The sequence below is a fragment of the Tiliqua scincoides genome, chromosome 4 (genome assembly GCF_035046505.1).
Source record: "Tiliqua scincoides isolate rTilSci1 chromosome 4, rTilSci1.hap2, whole genome shotgun sequence".
Classification (NCBI taxonomy): domain Eukaryota; kingdom Metazoa; phylum Chordata; class Lepidosauria; order Squamata; family Scincidae; genus Tiliqua; species Tiliqua scincoides.
This window is the reverse complement of record NC_089824.1, coordinates 182,007,608-182,029,845: the sequence shown is the minus strand read 5'-3', so window position 1 is coordinate 182,029,845 and position 22,238 is coordinate 182,007,608. Positions and strand designations below refer to the sequence as shown.

The window sequence follows — 22,238 nt, the reverse complement described above, 5'->3', positions numbered from 1 at the left end:
GTTTTTATCACACTGAATAGTTAGGGTGTTACCCATAAATTCGGCCATCTCACTATCTACCTCAGATAATTTCTGAGCAAGTTGAAAAGCACCAGTTCCAATACAGACCCTTGGGTTACCCTGCTTCTTACTTTGCTCCACCATAAACACTGTATATTAACTTCCACTATGCTTTCTGCTCTTTCATCTGTTACCAATCCATATAAGAATCTGCCTTCTTATTCCATGGTTGCCAAGTTTACTCATGAGGCTTTCAAGAAACTCTTTACAAATCAAACATGTAGGTGTTTAATACTCACAAGACCTTAAGAGTAGCAAATTGGAAATTAAGGGGATGTTTATGTCATGTACCAATGCATATAATACATAAAATACTAACCAGTCTGCAGTACACTCTGCGCATTGCAACATAGGGCTTTCCCACAGTCTTAAATTACATCTCTTGCAGTTTGACAGGTTGGTCTCTTATCTTTTCTCAGCAAGCTCCTGCAAACCTCACCCACACATGGCTTTTGGAGGACTTCAGGAAGAGTTCTGCGTAGCTTAGAGTTAAGAGAGGACTGATTCTGCCATTTGCAGTGGCTGAAAGCAAACGCAGAGAAGAACAGACCCTGAATGACTATGTCCCATTGGTATGCCTACACTGAACCACTGTACCAACAAAACATTTTCTTTGCTTCTGAGTTAGACTTCAAAAGCCAACATGGCAGCCCACTGAGCTACAGATTTCAAAAAAGGGATTCAGACAGAGGTGCCAATTCTTTTACAGTGAATTCATCACAGTTGCCAAGTGTTCTGAAAGTTTTAGATCCTTCTGAAGTTGCCTGGCTTAAATGGACAAAATGACTTTGGCAGCTCACCCTAAAACCTGTTAGAGAAATTAATCTGGCACCTATCTTCCAAAATAAAATAAAATAAAAATGTTTTTTTAAGTGCAGAGAGTGAAAGATTTCCTAGAGTTCAACACAGGAGAACACAGTCATTCTCTTCTTATTCAGCTTTCTTGTGCAGTCAGAAATCATTACAACCATAAAGAAGATTTTAAAATTTCATGGACAACTGAATTACCAGACTTGGAAAAAATATGATTTTAATATGCCTGCCTGTACAGTACATATTTTTCAGGGGAAAATATTTTAAGTAGAGTTGGTTTTCCATACCAGTAAGTCAGAAGCCTGGTTAGAACTGGATCCTGAAATTAATGTGCCCATCAGTCTTTCACTGAACACAAAATTGCACAAGGGCACACTTACATTCAGATTTATTTGGCATCCAATGGTAGGGAAAATGACCTTACTACCAAATTCCTACCCAAATTCTCTGAGGATTCCTATTTAATTATAGTGGCATAACCATAATTAAAAACATAACCCCAGGGAGAAAATCAGTGGCCTCGTTCAAACATCCTGTAGAGCTAGAACTCAATCCTGGTTTTATACACCATAGCCTAGTTCCAGCAGCAAGGGAAAGACCATTCAGCCCTGTCTTAGAATAAACCAACATCTGGCACGATAGCCAACCAGGTGATCCTAGTTTACTCTAATCACACGCATGCGTGTCCACAGTCTCAAGATATGAACTCCCTATGTACACAGCATACCAGTACCTTAAATAATCTGATAGCATCTATTTATACATAACTCCAGCAATATACGTAGCATCAAAATTATTAACCTATAAGAGCAGCACCTGAATATTAACATACTGACTCCCATGGCAAACCAAAGTATGTCCCTTACAGCTCTTCTTCCTAGCATTGCTCCCACGCTATGACAGGTCTGCTTTTCAGCATGCCCATCGCCATTTGGCTGGATCCAGAGCATCCTCATGTCCCCTACAGCTCAACCCTATATATGTGTACTTAGAAATCACTCTATATTCAAAGGGACCCCAGTGAAAATCTACATATTTCCTATATCCCGAAATGTGCTAGTAGCGAATACTTTATGATTGCTAGCATCCATTTCTCACCTACTGTAACTGGCATGCAACCAGACTGACCACCCCTATTTGCTTGGCCAGGGTTCAGAGTTGGGAAAGGTTACAGGTCCTGACCCTTCAACCATCATGAGTTTACAGAAGCTCCCCTACTTACAAATATTCAACTTCCAAATGACCACTTTCAGCCCGCACTTTCTTTTTACAGTCCATGCTGCCAAGTACAGAGGTTTCTCAGGAGCATTCCCAGCAGCTCCACCATGAAACCAACAAAGTTCTGAGTGAAATCGACAGCAAGTCCTCAATCTGACAAACTGGGAGTGAAACTGAGGACTGGAGTGAAACTAGAAATAGTGACAGCATTCTGAGTGAAACTGACAGATACAAGGCGGGAAGATGATAGTACTGAACTTATGAACAAAACAACCTCACAGACACCTGGAACTTGAGACATCTGTAAATATGGGAGACAATTTAGAATTGCAGGCTTAAGAATTGCATGCTTAAAGACTGGATGCTAGAATGAAAAAAATGTGTGAGTTATCACATACATGTTCTGTTCATCACTTGATGATGGCAACCTCAAGAAATCATATCCATGTGTGGAACAGTCTTCACTATTCAAACGTTACAATTTTACAGTATCTCCTCTCACAACCTGAAAGCTTCAACATACTGCTTTGCAACCAAAGTAGTTCACACATTCTGCTGCAAGTCAAAATATGACAATGGAGTGTTGTCTTAAAGTGAAGTTCATGTTTGCATTAATCAGACCTTTGCCATGCTAGGATGAAAGTAAGCAAGGAAGATAATATCTTTGCCAATTGACCATACACTACATTAAAGTTATTGAATTAACTTGAGAAAGGGTGGCTGAAATGGGTATTACCCAAGTAGTCACAGCCTACAGCAGGGTTCCAAATCTATTGCAGGGGGCCCATAAACTGGGAACAAAGAAATTGTGCGTATATATTTATGTTCATGTTTTTGAGGACAGGGTCTACAGTTTCCACCAAATTCTCAAAGGGTTCTGTGACCCTAAAAAGGGCTAAGAACCACTGGTTTATAGCAACAGAAGTATTTATACACTATTGAGTATATAACGTGGAAAACAGATAACAACTTACAACATGGTCACTGCCTTAGAATTTCTGCTGTCAACTATTTGCACAGAGAGTTGTTGCTCGCAGACCCAAAGGACCCACCACTTTGAAATCCTTATTATAATCAGATGAAATCTGAAATGTCACATTTGTACACACAGAGATAGAAATGCTATTTGAAGAAGTTAAGAATCACTTGCTTCCACTTCTTCTAAAAGTCAGATTATATAGCCGCCACCTCCTTACCACCTTCCAATTTCAGGAGACAGACAATGTTTCATGTTGCATTTTTTAAATAAGTTACAGGATATGAGATTATTCAGGGTCGGTTGATTAGGCCAATGCAACTTCTAATGGACTTTGTTTTTCCATTTGCAAAGGTTTGCACTATTCTGTTACCAGTAATATCTGCTGCAATACCAAAGATCTAAGGCTGAAATCCTACATAATAAAGACTTCCCAAATTGCTATTTCCTTCGCAATGATTTGCTACAGTACTTTTTGCCCCAGCATTATTGACAGCTATTCTAGCCAAAGGGGGAAGTGCAATCTAGGCCAATCAGTTCCCATTTCCTGCCTTTAAAAATTAAGTTTACATTAAAAATGTATCCTACTGCACAGTTTCACACAGCGCTTGACTTTCCAGAACAAATCCCCCACATTAGGAGAAATATTACTGTACACACTTTCCTGGGAGCAAGCAATATTGAACACAATGGAACTGATTTCTGAGTAGACCTGCACAGGACTGCATTATAAGTGCACAAGACTGGAATGCATGATATGGAACAATTTAAATTGGCACTGTTTTCAGATTCAAAGTTTAACAAATCCCTTTCATTTTGCACTCCAGCTTATTATCTTTCCTGAAACTTTGTCACACCACACGGATCAATACTTTCACCTTCTAAGATTATTTTTTAAAACTGTAGCTTGCTTTTCAGTTTAAAAAAATTAAAAAGACTCCCAAAGTGTTGTACAACAAAAACGGAATGATATTATTACAGTGGTTCTTCTTCCTTCTAAATCAGTGTTGCTTTTAGAAGTTTTGTTAGCCATTTCTTAGGTTGTCACCACATGTAATAGTGACAGAAAGGTTTTGGAGGAAGACAAGCCAGGAAGCAACTACCTAGCACAGTGGTTCTCAAACTGGGGTTTCACGAAGCCCCATCCAGAAAGCCCTGGCCTCTGCTCCTGTAAGGGACAGGTGCGGGGGGGAGGCAGAGATGCAATCTGCTGGATTGTGCTGCTTTGGAGGGGCACAGGTGCTTGCTGCCACTTACCAGAGCCTGTAGCAGCCTACCGGCGGTGTGGGGAGCCCCCGCGCCAGCCTCCACAGTGCTCCCCATGCCACAGACTCAGCAAAAACCACAATCACGACCACTTCCAGTTTAGTTAACACAAAACCAGAAGAGGTCACGACTGCAATTTTGAGGGACTCTGCAGTGTGGGGAGCCCTGTGGAAGCTGGCATGGGGGCTCATTGCATTCCCAGGAGACTGTTGCAGGCTCTGGTAAGTGGAAGCAAGCCCCTATACCCCTCCAAAGCATTGTGATCCAGGGGATCACATCGCTGCCTTTCCCTCTCGCACAAACTTACTGCAGCTCACACTCTCCCTGAGAGTTTGAGAACTGCTGATCTAGCAGCAGCTAATAATGAGAAGTTTAAGAGATAATGAAACAAACTTCCCACCTTCCCAGAGCTACATGAGCACAAAAAGTGCTTTTCCCAGAGGCCCGCATGGTGGAATGTTAATATAGTAAAAAGAAAAAAGATTATGGCCAAATTTAAAACTATTGTGAGGCACGATGGATCTCTTCCACAGTCTGCCGTTTTGCATCTCATTATATTTTTGAGCAGCTGAGTAAGCTACGTAAGCCTCATACTAATGAATTAGTGTCAAGGTCTGATTAGGCTCATGGTCACACTCCACCAGAGGGATACAAAAGCCTGAATTTAAAAATGTAAGAAATTACCAAGTATATAACATGAGAGTGACGACTTTTTTCCTAAAAGGTTACAATATTGTTGACCTGCTATTTTCAGCCACTGTTCTAAGACACACTAGTGTGCCACAAATGATCCAAAGGTGTGCTGCAGGAGTTTGAGGGAGGGTCATTTATTAGTAGGACCATTGGAGGATGTGAGCAACCCTGCCAGCAGCTAGGTGTGCCTTGTCAATTGTCAAAAAACTGATGGTGTGTCTTGACAATTTTAGCACCTTATCAGTGTGCCATGAGATGAAAAGGGCTGAAAAATGCTGAGCTAGAGATTGTCCATTGACCCTCCACATCCTTTTGCTTATCATCTAGCCCAGGAGTTGCCAGATGCAGCCTGTGACAAGCCTATATTCGGCCTGCGGCAAGCCTCTGGCCCACTCAACCGAATGTGACCAGAGCGATGCTCCAGTTGCATCTGGAGGGTGTTCTGAGGGTCTGGGAGGCCATGCCCCTCCCCTCAAAATGCCTTCTAAAGGCTTAAAAACATCACTTCCTTCCTGGTTTTCCTGAAAAACTAGAAGTGATGTTTTTGGGCCATCCGAAGACCTCAGGCTTGCTAATGCATTTATTTAAATTTTATATTTAATCTTCCAGCCCTCGACATCATGCCAGATATTGGATGTGGACCTCTGGCCTAAAAGTTTAGAGACCCCTGATCTAGCCCAGGTCTACCAACCTATGAGCTGTGTCTTCCCGGGAAGCTGTGAAAACCAGCCAGGGGAGCAGCAGAATCCTTGCAAAAAACCTGCCACTCTATATAATGTATAGGATTGTAGCCCTAATGGGGAGATGCAAGAAATGGCCCAGTAGGTCAGGGGAGCAGCCAGTCAAAGAAGTTTGGGAACCACTGATCTAGCCTGATGAAGAGATACAGAACCCAAATGCTCACTGCTTGATGTCTGTAACTCTTAAGTTTGTCTTTAAAAAGTATTGCAGTACTTGGATTGTGGATTGATTTCTACTAGTTATTTTTTTCAGCTTTTCAACAACAACCTAAGACTTCTGAGCTACAACTAATTCAGTCTTTTGTTCTCATTTAGAAAAGGAAGAAACATACCAGAGTCAATCATTTCCATGATGCCCCCACCACCACACACTCCATCTTCAGAGATATGAAACTAACTTTACGAGAATACTTAGGTTAACAGAGAGTTGCAAGTTTATATTATTAGCTGCAGGACAATATTGACAGACTGAGTTTATAATTTTCACCACCTGAATGAGGCACTTGGGTAAAGATGTGCCTGGGTCACATGCCTTGAGAAATGAAATGGAAAACAAATGTATTACTCAATGTAACACAATTATGACAACACATAAAGCACTCAGAACAGAGCTAAGATGTCTGGAAAGTTAATTAAAAACCTATTAACAAATGCCAGGAGACCCATGCCAAAGGAACAGTGTCTGACCACTCACATACTGTATCTATGAACATAGTTTCAATACCCAGATAATTCTGTGAAGGGTAATCCAATTTAGATCTCGCTTATCTCCAGTCTTCAACTCAAGAGAGGATGGAATCACGCAGGGGCCAATCTCCGCAGCCTTCGCTCAAACTAGTGACAGATGATCAAAGCCAAGTCAAAGAGACAAAGTAGTATTGCTTCAAGTGGCATAAGTACAAAAAGTGCTTCAACTAAACGGAGCAAGAGGTGTCATAAAGACCCTGTGATGATACACACTTCGCTCTCGGGTGCCACTTTAAAACCCAAGAACCTCAAACCCATTTATAAAAATATGGCCTTGAACTGCACTTGAGAAAAGAATACATTCAAATTATGTGGTAGTTAATAAGGCAGCACTGAAGGGTCTTGCTTCATTATGCTGAATAGTTTCCAGATTTGGTTAGCTGAAATTACTTCACATGAGATTCACTTTCAATCACAGAAAATGGTAAATTCAATGTATTTGGAAAATTACACAGCAAAGTTGCATGGCCACAGTGCACTGATTTTCAACCGGTGTGCCGTAGCACATTGGTGTGCCACAAAAGGTACACAGGTGTGTTGTGGGAGTTCGGAGCACAGCAGATGAAAATCTCTAAAAACTCTTCTGGGTTCTGTGGCTCTGTTTTTAGGGCAACTGTCTATAGCAGTGATGGCTAAACTATGGCACGCGTGCCATGGAGGGCACACAGAACATTGTTGGTGGGCACTCAAAGTCATCTGCCAGCTGCCAGGCGCAAGCCTCTGCTCGCTGCCCCTGGAAGGCGCCAGCAGCCGGGGCAAAGGAGGGAGGGGCGAGGCCAAGGGGGGGAGGAACAGGGGAAGAGCCAGGCCCCCGGGGAGGAGTCACTCCCAGCAGCCCAATGGGAGCGCTTCCTCCCTCCCCTGTCTGGGGTGAGGCGGAAGGCTCGCAAGCAGCCAGCCTGTCGGGCAGGCTCAGCAAAGCTGCTGCTGCTGCTTGGGGCTTGTTCCAAGGAAAGCGTGGCTGGGATTGCAGCCTCAGAGCCCAATCCTACTGTAGGATTGCATGTCTACTCAGAAGTAAGTTCACTGTAGTCAGTGGGGCTTACTCCCAGGAAAGTGAGGGTAGGATTGCAGCCCTAGTCAAAAGGAGGGGGTGCTGGTAGTTTAAGAGCCCAAGCCCATGCATCTCTACTCAGAAGGAAGTCCCATTAGAGTCATTGGGGCTTGCTCCCAGGAAAGCGTGGCTTGGATTGCAGCCTGAGAGCCCATTTCTATGCATGTCTACTCAGAAGTAAGCCCCATTAGAGTCAATGAGGCTTACTCCCAGGAAAGAGTGCCTGGGATTGGAGCCTGCTCCTGTGCATGTCTACTCAGAAGTAAGCCCCATTAGAGTCTATGAGGCTTACTCCTAGGAAAGAGTGGCTGAGATTGCAGCCTTAGAGCCCACTTCTGTGGGTGGGTCTTTTTTAAAAATATATATTTTCTTGTTTGAGAAAATGAGCAGTAGCAAGGTCTTGCAGTCACCCCCTCCCTGACAATAGTTCTTTGCCCAGCATGTAATTAGTTTGTAGAACTCTTTGCCACAGGAAGCAGTGATGACAACTTGCCTAGATGCCTTTAAGAAGGGATTGGACAAATTTCTAGAAGAAAAGTTCATTAAGGGTTACGAATAATAGTGAGTAAAAGATGTTAACGTATGAGTTGTTTTTTCTAAACTAAAACCTCAATATTCAGGTTAAATTGCCTTGTTGGCACTTTGTGATAAATAAGTGGGTTTTGGGTTGCATTCTGGGCACTCGGTCTCTAAAAGGTTAGCCATCATTGGTCTATAGTAACAACTTGTCTACCCCTCTTCCTCTGAGGGGAAGAGAGGCAGACAATCTGTCACTAAAGACAGTTGTAGTGACAGCACTGTAAGAGCAGAAAAGCAGGTTGTAAGAAATTGAGGTCTAATCCGTTTTAAATTGTCAGACTAACAGCCCAGTCCTACCCAATTTTCTAGTGCCAATGCAGCCCCAAGATAAGGAAACAAACATTCCCTTACCTTGAGGAGGCCTCTATGACTGTCCCCCCACCACAGGATAAGTGCACCCTGTTGTCATGTCTGCATTGGTGCTGGAAAGTTAAGGATTGGGCTGTCAAACTCTCAGCTTAGAAAAGACCTGCAAAATGTGTCCACTAAACTTATTAGATCAAAAGACTATTATTATGTAGTTAGTTAGTCATTTGTGGTAACACAACAATGGTCTAAAAAAAAAAACCCAATTCTCTTGTAATTTTTATAAACCTCCTTTGCTTGGTCACCTACAGGCGATTTTCACTTGCTACAGGAAGCCAAGGGAGTGGCTCATCACAACCCTGAATTTTAAAACACTTTCAATGCCCTGAAAGAAGAACAAAGCATGGAAGGCCTATCTGTTCATCAGCCTTTAGGATATAAATGTTATCCCCATAAGGAGCTTTCAAAGGAAACAGCAATTGATTTGCTAGCTCTCTGCTTTTATATCAATCATGTTTAGATCTGAAAAGTTCTTCCAAACACACTCAAGAAATGGCTTGGAGAAAATATGTTCCCTGCCATGCTTTGCAGAAACAACACATTTCATTTGACCTTTGACCATTCTCTGTTGTGGGCTGCTTAGACATTTATTAGGAGAAGCAAGATCAAATCAATTCAGAACATATTCAACGAGGGCCTGAGAGCTTAGATTAATGCCCTTTAATCTCACAGCTATTTCAAAGGTTGACAATTCTCTATGAAGTGGAATTGAGACAACATGATTTATAGCATAACCAGGGTTTTATCCTTACAGTCTTATGTTGTAAGAACAAATAATACTGTCTGAACTAGTCAAAACGACAACTTCAACATGGAAACCACAGAACAGCACACTCTGGTGCCAGTTACAACATTCACAAGAGACATGTTTTTTAGAATGTTAAGCCAGTAAGACAGGCACTTATTCAACCTATTAAATGCTACTGAGGAAGAGGGATCTTGTGAATAACCTTTGCAGAGTGCACAGGAATTCAGAATAAAGTCCAGAAAATCATTCTTTAAATACACAGGAGGGAAGGAAGGAGAATGTACAGAAGAGTAGATCTTATTATCAATGTTCTACTCAAAACTTCTCATGGCACAAGGAAAACAAAAACAAGGTTTAAAATTCATTCCCATCGTTCCTGCCTAAAAGAAATGACTCTGCTGAGAAAAAGTTTGCACATTCAGGTTCTCTGTGCATACAGTCCACCAAAAATCAAGCAATTTCAGAATCAGTTATGTGAAGAATGTCCAAGGCTACAACTGGACACAAAAGGGGCCATTGTAGAAGAGGTTGCTTTAAAAATACGAGGAAGCGTAAATATGTCTAAAGAGTACATACAAGTTTCTTTGACATAATCAGGTGTGTCAAGCAGGTAGTGTTAACATAGAATCTAAATGAGAAACCACATACCAACTTGCATATTTGGGAAGAAAATGAGAATAATGCCAACACACCATCTTTATTTCAACTTAAATGCATATCCCATACCAGAATATCCATAATAAACTTTCTATCAAGAATCTCCTACCTATGATCCTGTTAGTCTTGTATGGGACAAGAACAGGAAACTTCCCCTAGCAGCTAAAGCTCCAAGTTTCTTTTATTTACTGCCACTGTGCTACACATGCTAAGGAAGTGGAGACACTTGCAAGGAAAGGCACAAGCTATTTCTTCACAAACCATGGCGGGGTGCATCCTGCTCGCTCTCAAGGGTCTATCCAAAAACAGATCAGATTTTTAATCAAGAAGATTGCAAAGTTGTGGCAAAACAGGAAGAAAATCTGCAGAAGAGGGTCAAGTAGTTGCTCCTCTGGAACAATGCTATGGCACAGCAGTGCCTGACCTTAACGGCGCTGTGACCCACCTCAGCCTCCATGGTGGGTTATGACGCCCCTGGAGATGTCAGGGAGGCCTCTTCTGGGTCACAATGGCCCATTAACCCACTCTACTGGCCTCCACAGGTTTCAGAATGGCTTGTATAAGCCTCCGAAAGCCACTTCCAGTTTTGCCGCAGAAGAAACCTTGGGGCTGTGCAATGCTTCCAGAATTAACCCAATTTAGAGCCATGTGGCTGCAAGGGGAGGGCCCAGCCCACAACCCATGCTTTAGGAAAGGCTGCTTCAGCATATTATCTTGCCTTGGCTTTTTTATAGAAGACCTTTTATTTTCTGTCCTCCTAATCCCCATTTCTCTCCTCTCACTCCATCCACAGCTTCCGTCCAGAAGCTATATTAAGTCAAGGCTGCCCCTAAGTATGAGGAACACATAACAGGTCCCAAATCCTGCATCCACATACCAAATATATTCAAAAGTACAACCAAATATTATCACTTGCTACTATCGCTTCTGTTCTTATTTAGGATAAGGGATGGAAGAGGAGAGAAGGCAGGATGGCTTTGAGAGGTCAGGCATGCTTGACAAAGCTTTGCACACAAAATTATGATCGCCTTATCTGCTAATCTAGCCAGAAGTCATGGAGACTGTGACCCTCCTTATTATATCCTGTATCTGATTGTGTTACCAAGTTGCACTTCAGAACGTTATGCTCTGCTGAACATCTTGTCATGAAATGAAATCTTCCTTAATTAGATTATTTGCCAACAACTGTAAAAAGTTGCCAACAACCATAAAAAGCTGATTAAACTCTGGTTTTCCATGAGAATTTCATATGCAACAAGAGGTTTTCCTGTTGAATTGAAGCCATGATTTAGAGAGAGAGAAAACCACACTCACCTCATACATTAATACTAAAGATTTTAGACTGGATTACAACACTGCTATGATATTTTAGAAGGAAAGTCAAACAGTTCTCAGTTGCCAGGAGAACTGCTATACCCAGAAAAGGGGGGATTCCTGCATGTAGTTCCATCCTGAGCTCAGCTTCTCAACAAGGAAACTGGGTAGCTTCAGTTGTGGTTTTGTTTGCAATCCAGGGGGATTTCTGAAATCCAAAAACCTTTTGCTGCAATGTATATCTGGGTTATTTTAGAAGCAATCAACTCACAGAAACTCTGAGGTTCACCAGAAACATGCTTTATTCCTTATCTTTCTTTTAAATAAGTAGTAAGAACATTTTCAGGGGTCTCTTCTACTTTAAACCTTATACAAACAAATGAATAATGTACTCATCTTTTAATCATATACAGCATCAAATAAGTGCCACCATGCTCCATTAAGATTGCAATTAAACTGTGCTACGTGGCAATACAGAGGGACAGATTAAAACAATGAAACCAATTCCCCAAACTCTCCAATGTTTCCATATTCCATCTGAATTTGGCTATTAGCCTTTCTGAGAAATACAGGAACTCTGAATTCAAAGTGTAATCAATAAGTGTCACACAACTTGGATATGGCTTTCTGTTCTCCCTCTAACATAAGCAAAATCTATTCCAAGGTGCCCATGATTGTCCACATGGCTATCACAAAAACACTACAAAGGCAACCAACTGTAATCTTTAAGGAAGGGGGTCCACAGTTCACAAGGCAGACATGACTGCTGTAGATGCACTGGTCTTGCATCACCATTTCCTGCTGGACAACCCACACACATACAATTTGGACAACACACCCTGGGTTCCCAAGCACGTGTCCTGAAAAACACAGGTTATGCCAGCCACACTTTGCATGACTGTGGATGCAGAGCAATCATATGAAGCCATGCTAAGAGTACAGTTCAGCAATTCAGATCTACTACTTTTAAAAAAGTAAACACTGTGCTGTGTCACATACACACTCATGTTCTTTTGAATAGAATTGCTGGACATTCCTCTTCTTTTGGGGGGGAAAGAAACAGATTTATTTCAGTGTTTCTCAAACTGTGGGTCGGGACCCACAAGGTGGGTCACGAGCCAATTTCAGGTGGATCGCATAACACCTAGCTCAGCTGCCACTGAAAATACAAAGCTGCTGGGCAGGCTCCAAGTAGGAGAAATGCATGATGCTTTGCCCCAAATAGGTAGGAAGATGGGACACTGGAAAAGGGGGTGTGCTAGGTGGTTGGAGAAGGATCCAAGTCTGCCTTCTACTTTGACTTCTGAGCCAGAATGTTCGAATCCTGAGCTGTGCAAAGTAATAGAATGAACAGGCTGTAAAATGGGAACTTTGGCCTTTGCAGCTTAGGTTGGAAGCCTAAATTGATGATGTCACTTCCAGCCTTGACATCATTTCTAGGTTAATGACATCACTTCCAGTGGGTCCCAACAGATTGTCATTCTAAAAAGTGGGTCCCAGTGCTAAAACATTTGAGAATCACTGCTCTATTTCAAAACATTACAATTCCATACCACTAGACTAAACCCCACAATTCAGAGCATTTCAGCTCCACAGCATTCTAGGAAATATATACTAGAAATCTGAAATATTCTTTGCTTGCACAGTCTGGGATTATGCTGCATACTTCACTGTCTCCCACTGAAATAGAGAGCTACTCTTCGATTGTGTCAGACAGGTACATTATTTTTCAGGGCATGTTTAACATGCGACAGGCAAAATATTATGTTTGAAGGACAGACTCTGCCACAACTGTTACGTTTACCAGGACTTCTACAAATAGCAGACCTCAAGCTCACAAAGTGTATGTGTTACTGTAGGCATTTTGCTGCATTACTAAAGCGCGCATTACTAGGATAAATGAGCACAGCCATGAGTTGGGGTCCAACTATGGCTTGGTGACAGCTTCATTAGCACAAAATTGAGCAAGTCACTTAGAAATCAGAAATTCTGCACCAGCACATTTCTAAAGACTCAGTCCTACAAAGATTTTTTTTTTGCTCATGTTTTAAAGCCGCCAAACTAAATTCCACTTTATGCCATCAATGCCCTCCTGTGTGTGGGAGGGAGCATGAAATCCATAGCATTTGGTACATCAGTGCACACACTTTCTCAGTGTGTGGTTTCAACTGTGAACTATTCAGACAGTCTTTATTCAGCTGCTTCAAAGAAAATCATAGTACACAAAAATCCAGTACTAATAAATGCAAGCAGCGCAATAATGCTAAGGAACATGTTCCATTAAATGCAGCAGAACCGACTTCTGAGCAGACATGGTTAGGATCATTTGCTACATTATAATCTTAGACATATTTTCTGGAAAGTAAATTGTGGCAGCAAACACTGTGGTTGCACCGCTGTTCTAAAAGAGAAGCAAAGCTCACTTCACATGTTCAGTACGGATGATCTTAAGGCTTTTTGAAACAACCATAGTTGTTTTGCTAAGTGTCAAGCTTTGATGAAAATACTGTGTATGAAAATAGATTTATTTATAGAATCAGCAGAACACAGGACTTCCTGTTTCAGCTCCACTTGACCTTAAAAACTACACATGTTTCTCCTGTCAGTTCACACAGTTAGCAGTTCTTAAGCTCTTTCTTCAGCTGCAAGGGAAAGAACTTTCGACCTGCAAGGAGACACGTGATTTAAGAGTCCCGGATTTAGTCCACAGCACAAGAATTATCAAAATATTGAACCCCGCCATCACAACAGGATGCAAGTGCTGGCATTCCCAGAGCCATTCTAGAAGCATCACAGCAATGTCAGGAAAATCAGTGATTTAAAAACTTCTAAGTACAACCCATTCAGCATCTCTCTTATGCAGCTCTCATTCAAACAAGCATCATTAGACATCTGTGCTTTTGCGCTATCTCCATTAATCCCAATGGAATTTGTACTGGGGAACATATGATAGATATCTTAGGACAAACAAGCCAAAAAGAATCCCTTATGCTGAAGGTTAAGAACATAAGAGCCCTGCTGGATCAAGCCAAAGGTCCATCTAGTCCAGCTTCCTGTATCTCACAGTGGCTCACCAGATGCCTCAGGAAGCACACAAGACAACAAGATACCTGTATCCTGTTGCCACCCCTTTGCAACTGTGACTGTGGGACTGTGACTCCTCATGCCATAACAAATGCCCCTTCAAGAGATTTCCCACTTTCAGATGCGACTTGAAGAAATCTTAAGATGCAGCAGAGAGAAGGAACAAACATGAAAATCCAGACAACATGGCCCATCTGAAACTTTGCTTTAAATTGTATAAAATCCATTCAAAAGATCCTTAAACACATACAATGCATACTCGATTACTTCCATACTTCCAAGAGGAAGAGAGGGCAAAGTGCTGCTGTAATTAAAACAAATACTAAACTAGGGTAACAAGCCAGTAAATTCCATGTCAGCTTCGACTTCCAGGACATTTGCCCAAGCCAGTAACATCTGCATTGCAAAGACCTCAGAGTTGAATTTACAAGTATTTTTACATCTGTTTAAAAATATATACCACAGTAATTCTAGGAAGACAAGCACAGCCAATTTTAAAAAGGACATCATGTCATTTATTCCATGTCCATTTCTCATCGATATTGATAGCTGCCGCTGCAGCTCAGATTTTATACATCTTCACTGCACCTGGAACGTCTCCACACTCTTTCTAGCAAACAAGCTAACAGCCAATGGCACATGAATACCACCTCAGGGATTACTAATGGAGCGTCAACTATTCTTAAAGTTTTACAGTCCCAGAGAATACAACACAGGCCTTGCCCAATATATGTGGGATGTTTATAGATGTCTTGGAACTGAAATGTACTGTATACAGAGCTATCTCCATGCCTAAGTTATTTAGGATAACAAAGATAAGTTAAGAGCCACACTAATTAAATTTCAGTCAGCAAGGACTTTTTAAATACATTTAATGTTTGGAAAACATGGGGTACTGCTCAGGAAGGAAGGCATATAGAACAAAATTGTTCTCCACCACTATGTCAGTACAAAAGGCACCAAGTGGAGGCAACATGAGACACACCATGTTGCCAAACCCCCCCCCCCACTCCGACAAATTACAAATAGCAACAACATCTCCAAAGGGGAAATGCACCATACAGTATTTCACAACAGGAAATGCTGTAGACAGACAACTGCATTAGATGACAGGAGACTCATTTTTCCTAAAGAAAACCCTACTCACCGATGCCATCCTGAAAAAGCAACACACTGGGAGTATGTTGCAACGCTGCCAGCTGGATAATTCAGCAGCACTGACAACTTTAGCTGCTACCAACAACTTAAGAACTTTAATATGCATTTAGAGCTGTTTGCAAGTTGTTTCAGATTCCCCACTAAAGTTTTGTTTGCCAATTTTATCACTACCCAGTGATTTTCAACCTTTTTCATCTCACAGCACACTGACAAGGTACTAAAATTGTTAAGGCACACCATCAGTGTTGACAATTGACAAGGCACACCGTGCTGTTGGTGGAGAACTTACATCCCCATTGGTCCTACTAACAAATGACCCTCCCCTAAACTCTTGCGGCACACCTGCAGACCAAGTGCGGCACACCAGTGTGCCATGGCACAGTGGCTGAAAATGGCTTTATAAGCAGATGGGGGGGGGAACAACCCCAATTCCAGTGGTCAACTAGTCAGCTATCAGAAGCCGCAAAATATCTTCTCTCTCATTCCCTACTCAACACTGATCATGTTTATTCTCCATTCATCACGTTCATAAGAACATAAGAACAGCCCCACTGGATCAGGCCATAGGCCCATCTAGTCCAGCTTCCTGTATCTCACAGCAGCCCCACCAAATGCCCCAGGGAGCACACCTGATAACAAGAGACCTGCATCCTGGTGCCCTCCCTTGCATCTGGCATTCTGATACACAGCCCATTTCTAAAATCAGGGGGTTGCACATACACATCTTGGCTTGTAAAGCCATAATGAATTTTTCCTCCAGAAACATGTCCAATCCCATTTTAAAGGCGTCCAGGCCAGATGCCGTCACCACATCCTGCGGCAAGGAGTTCCACAGACCAACCACACACTGAGTAAAGAAATATTTTCTTTTGTCTGTTCTAACTCTCCCAACACTCAATTTTAGTGGATGTCCCCTGGTTCTGGTGTTATTTGAGATTGTAAAGATCATCTCTCTATCCACTTTGTGCACCCCCTGCATAATTTTGTATGTCTCAATCATGTCCCCCCCCCAGGCGTCTCTTTTCTAGGCTGAAGAGGCCCAAATGCTGTGGCCTTTCCTCATAAGAAAGGTGCCCCAGCCCAGCAATCATCTTAGTCGCTCTCTTTTGCACCTTTCCATTTCCACTATGTCCTTTTTGAGATGTGGCAACCAGAACTGGACACAATACTCCAGGTGTGGCCTTACCATCGATTTGTACAACAGCATTATAATATTAGCCGTTTTGTTCTCAATACCTTTTCTAATGATCCCAAGCATAGAATTGGCCTTCTTTACTGCCGCCACACATTGGGTCGACACTTTTATCGACCTTTCCACCACCACCCCAAGATCTCTCTCCTGATCTGTCACAGACAGCTCAGAACCCATCAGCCTATATGTGAAGTTTTGATTTTTTACCCCAATGTGCATGACTTTACGCTTACTTACACTGAAACGCATCTGCCATTTAGCTGCCCATTCTGCCAGTTTGGAGAGATCCTTCTGGAGCCGTTCACAATCACTTTTGGTCTTCACCACTTGGAAAAGTTTGGTGTCATCTGCAAACTCAGCCACCTCACTGCTCACCCCTGTCTCCAGGTCATTTATGAAGAGGTTGAAAAGCACAGGACAGATCCTTGGGACACACTGCTTTTCACCTCTGTCCATTGTGAAAATTGCCCACTGACACCCACTCTTTGTTTCCTGGTCTTCAACCAGGTCTCAATCCAATGGGGATGACAAATGAAATGTGTCTGCCTTCCCTCTCACAATAACCTCAGTCAATGATTTGACTGTGAAGGCTGGGGTCTTACCATACACTGTTAAGTTACAACACAAGAACTGCAGTGCCAATGCTAAACAGACCTGATGTTGCTACTTCAGCAGGCACTCCCACTACAGAGACTCACCATTACCTAGCAATGAAACCAGCAAGACCAAATTTCTGGGGAAAAAAGTTTCCTGTCTACTGTGCTTCTCTCACTAAGGAGGGAAGGAGGTTCCACACAGAGAGACACCTATTGGGTGGCATCAGTCCCTTCCTGCACCATTTTGAAATACTAGTTCATCCAAAAAGAGATGTCCTCATGGATGCTTAGCCACTTTTTAAATCAGAGGCAATGCTTTCATGCCTTCTTAGGTGTTCAAACACAAGCTTGCAACAAAGCTTAACCAAAAAGGATTTTCCCCTACAGTCAGAGAGAGAATGGCCCATGCAAGAAGAAACAAGCACTTGACCCTACAGGAGAGCCTCCTTCATCTGGAAACTGTCAAAGGAAGTGTCACAAGAATCAAGAGGTGGCCTTTGACCCAGATAAGCACCTCCAAAGTAAAGTCCTGATGACAGAGAGGAAGACAAGCCATACCTCAGAACTAACACAGCCACAGGGTGGTGGCGGCAGCAGCACCAGGGTGGACTCAGGAATGATTTGCAGAAGCTGGGCTGCCGAGAGTCCCACCAACTACAACAGCCCAAAAACAGAGAAGTACAGGGACGCTGGCGCCTAATTTCTTCTCCTGATAGCCTGTTGCATGGGAAATGGTGACGAAATTCTGTCTTTCACTTCCTCATTGATGGCACTAGCAAGGAGCAGAGGTCTGAAGGGAGGCGGAAGAGGAAAGGGGGTCTCATCAGAGAGCAGGTCAAGCATGACAAATGCCACAATGATGCCACAGCGACAGATAAGGATGCACCAATGAATTACCAAAAGCCTAGTGGATGGATAGCCAGTCAGTCTTAGCTGTGTGTGTGTGGAGGGGGGGAGAATGAATAGCTAAATATGCACCATTTCTACATGGGGGATTGTATCTTGGTAGTAGCTCCCAAACAAAGAGAAGATTTAATTGGTTAAGTCCCCTTAATTACAATGCCAAGTTTGCTACCATGTAGAAATATCACCAGGTAAACCACAGGAACATGAGAAAGCACCTCGTGGGGGGCCCAAACAACCAGCAACCACAGAAGTTTGAAAATCCAGCCACATGACTCAGATCCCTGCCAACCACTACAGAAGGGGACCAATTCAGTGCTGCACCCCAGCAGGAGCAAAAGAAGTTCTAGTTGCCATTTTGCCCCCTAATCACCCAGCCAGATCCCCTTGAGGTGGCAAGGGAGGGAGAGACAGCTTCCCCCCCAACCCCCCAGCATCATGCACACTGCACTAGCTGCAAAGAGATTCACAGCACCCACTGCTTCTCCTTCACTTTTGTCAGCAGAGGTTCCCACATTCCCCTTCGGAGTGCTCTGCTCTCCCTGCCTTCCCAGGCTATGGATGGAACACAAACACACTCCCTCTCCTGTCAATCAATCATTCTTCTCTGACAGGATGGAGCAGCCCAGCAAAATAAGGAGGCAGCTCCCAGCCATGAAGTCCCAGATGGAGCTGTCTCATCTGCTGTCAGACCCCCAGCTCAAGAACACCATAGCCTCCCTCCAGCCCCCTACCGCAGGGCCCTGGCAGCTCAGCCACCCATGGGTGGGCCAAGACACACACACTGCTGAACCTCCACCGCACAGAGACACAGAGCCCAATGCTAACCCTGTCTACTCAAAAGTAACTCCCATCATAGTCAATGGAGCTTACTCCCAGGAAAGTGTGGATAGTATTGCAACCTGAGAGCCCAATGCTATGCATGCCTACTCAGATCTAAGTCCCATTATAGTCAATGGGGCTTACTGTCAGGAAATTGTAGATAGGATGGCAGCCTCAGAGCCCAAACCTATGCCTGTCTACTCAGAAGTAAACCCCCTTAAAGTCAATGGGGCTTATTGCCAGGAAAGTGTGGATAGGATTAGAGACTCAGAGGCCAATCCTATGAGTGTCTACTCAGATCGAAGTCCCACTATAGTCAAAGGGGCTTACTCCCAGGAAAGTGTGGATAGCACTGCAGCCGCATAGCCCATCGCCTATGCCTGTCTACTCAGAAGTCAGTCCCATTCGAGGAAGTGGGGCTTCCTCCAAGAAAGTGTGGAGAGGACTGCAGCCTCAGAGCCCTTCCTCTGCCGGTCTACTCAGAAGTCAGTCCCAATCGAGTCAGTGGGGCTTACTCCCAGGGAAGCGTGGAGAGGACTGCAGCCACCCCGGCCAGCAGCCACTTCCTTGGCGCGGCTCCAGCCCGGCTGGCTGTCACGGCGTCTCCCTCCAAAGTCCTTTCTTCCTCCTCCTCCTCCCCGGCCGGCAGCCACCCTTCCCTTCCAGCTCCGGGGGAGGCCCCAGCGTGTGCCCCCGCGCTCGGAGGGAGCACTCCCGAGCCCTGCGCGCGTCCCTCCCTGTCGGCCCTGAGCCAGGGGAAGCAGCAGGGCCCCTCGGCCTGGCTGCGGGAGAGGCGGGGGAGCCAGCCAGGGCGCACAGAGCGCAGGACCGGGAGGCGTCGCCCGCCGCCGCAGCACCAGCAGCCCCTGCCCGCAGCCCTCCTTACCCCGTCGCCGCTGCCTGCGGGCCGAGCCAAGCCGCCCTCTGCGCTCCTGCCTGCTCGGCTCCTTCCTTCCGCGGCTCTCCGCTGCTCGCCTGGCTCCGGGCTTGGTGGCTCCAGTCCGCGGCGGCGGCGGCAGCAGCAGCAGCACGTCCGCTCCGCCCCCCTTTCCACCCTCGGACTGGGGAGGAGCGAGCGCGGCGGGGCGGGGCGGACCAGCGCGGCGAGTCCGGGGACGGCCGGGAGCAGAGGAGGGCTCGGCCGCGGTGCCAGCCAGGGGCGCCTACCGCTGCCCGCCGAAGCGCCTCCTCTCCGCCGCTCCCCTCCATCGGGCTCCGAAGCGGGAGCTGCCCAGGCAGCAGCAGGAGACGCGTGCGCGAGCAGTGGCACTGGAGGTGGTGTCCGGTGGCATGAGCCGGCTAGGGTAGAACTCTGCATCCTGAAGCGCTTGCTTTCTGCGTGCAGGGATGTTTGCGCAGGGGGGCATTCAGGAATCGGGTCATTCCTATGGAGCAGTTGTTTCTCCACCAGCAGTACTCCTACCACTGGTGGCACTGGAGGTGGTGTTCGGTGGCATGAGCCGGCTAGGATAGAACTTTGCATCCTGAATAGCTTGCTTTCTGTGTGCAGGGAAGTTTGTGCAGGGGGCATTCAAGAAATGCCTCACTCCAAGGGAGTAGTGTTTCTCCACCAGCAGTACTAGTGCCACTGGTGACACTGGAGGTGGTGTCTGGTGGGATGAGCCCCTTCCAGGGTCCCTTCGGGGAGAGTCCCTTTGGGGAGAAAGGCGGGGTAAAAATCAAGTATAATAATATAATAATGAGTCGGCTAGGGTAGAACTTAGCTTCCAGAAGTACTTGCTTTCTGCCTGCAGGGATGTTTGCACAGAGGGCATTCAAGAATTGGGTCACTTCAATGGAGCAGTGTTTCTCCACCAGTGGTACTCCTACTCCTACCACTGGTGGCACTGGAGGTGGTGTCGGGTGAGAAGAACTGGCTAGGGTAGAACTTTGCTTCCTGAAGCACTTGCTTTCTGCATGCATGTTTGCACAGGGGGGCATTCAAGAATTACATCACTCACATGGAGCCACACTGCCTCTTAGCAATGCAATCCGACAAGCAGCAGTAGGAGGCTGGACTCAACAGGCAGAGCTCTAGCATGCGCTTTTCACTTGCTCAAAAATGTCCTCGTTCACCTTGAACCTCTTACCAGTGTCTGTTGCATTGTGTCTCGCCTCCCAATCTAGAAGTAACTGGCAATGACATCATCGCCAGATATTTTTGGTTGTACTTGCAATAGGTGGACCATGCAAAGTGCTACTGTGGAGGATAAATGTTGACAAGCACTGTCCCCAGGTGGGAGGGAGAAAGCTCAGGACCCTTTCAGAATGCAGATAGGGCACAGCTGTTAGATAGGGCACACCTGCTAGAAAAATGAGTGCAGCAGAGAGCCAGCTAGAGTCAAACTCTGCTTCCTGAGAGTTTTCTGCATGCAGGGATGTTTCTGCAGTGGTACTCAGGGGCATTCAACAATTGCGTCACTCCACTGGAGCCACTCTTTGCAAGTGTAGCCACTTGCTTCCTCCATAAGCAACCATTCATGCAACCATTCAGCGCGTGTCTCTGCCAACCCCATCCTGTAACTAGCTGAGCTGACTAAAAACAGGAACTAAAAGTGTTGTGTAAAACTGAATGAGCCCAGAATTAGCTCTCTGCAGGCTGAACAGCTGACCTTCCCCTGCAACTAGCATGCACGCACACAACTAGACCTGTGAATAAGCCCTAGCAATGTGTCATTAGACAAGAAGAAAATGTAAGTTACATGTTGAACTCGGTTCTAAACTCGGGGAACTTTTGCATTATGTCTGTGATGAATTTCAATATTATGAACACTTCCGACCTTGTTCTGAGGATTCCAGTGATCAAAACTGTCAGGACTATAGTACAGTCATCCTTCCAAAATGCACCCAGGATTTGAATTGAGGACTTGCAAAATCATTGCAATTTTGTGATTAAGACTATGTGGTTGAGACTATGGTTAATCTCAAGTGATGACTGCAACTATTGAAACTTTGTCATTTGAAATTTCTGACTTGTGTATTACAGGTATGGCCGTTTACAGTGCAGTCTTAAACATCTCTACTTAGAAATAAATCTCATTGTGTTCTTTGGGGCCTACTCCCAGATAAGTGTGCATTGGATTCCACTGTTAATCACCTACAGATGGAAAGTGTCAGGTAAAAAGAAGTTCACAAACCATAAACCCTATGAATACTAGTTGGTAAATTCAGTATACATTTTCACATAAAAAGATCCCCTTTTTAATGGGAACAGTATGTTCCCATGTTTTAAAATCTTTTAAATGTTTTAAA

General features: G+C 44.4%; 1 protein-coding gene across 2 annotated transcripts in view; it reads right to left on the bottom strand.

Annotated features, from left to right (window-relative positions):
- RAP1A (RAP1A, member of RAS oncogene family) overlaps positions 1–20,060 on the bottom strand; it is a 106,363-nt gene extending 86,303 nt beyond the window's left edge. The window contains exon 1 of one of the 2 annotated variants that reach the window (XM_066623909.1): positions 19,873–20,060. The gene's annotated coding sequence lies outside the window, so the exon portion shown is untranslated. Of the gene's footprint in view, positions 1–19,501; positions 19,604–19,872 lie in introns of those variants that run through there. The other variant, XM_066623910.1, reaches the window with a different exon arrangement.
- Between the last annotated feature and the right edge of the window lie 2,178 nt (positions 20,061–22,238).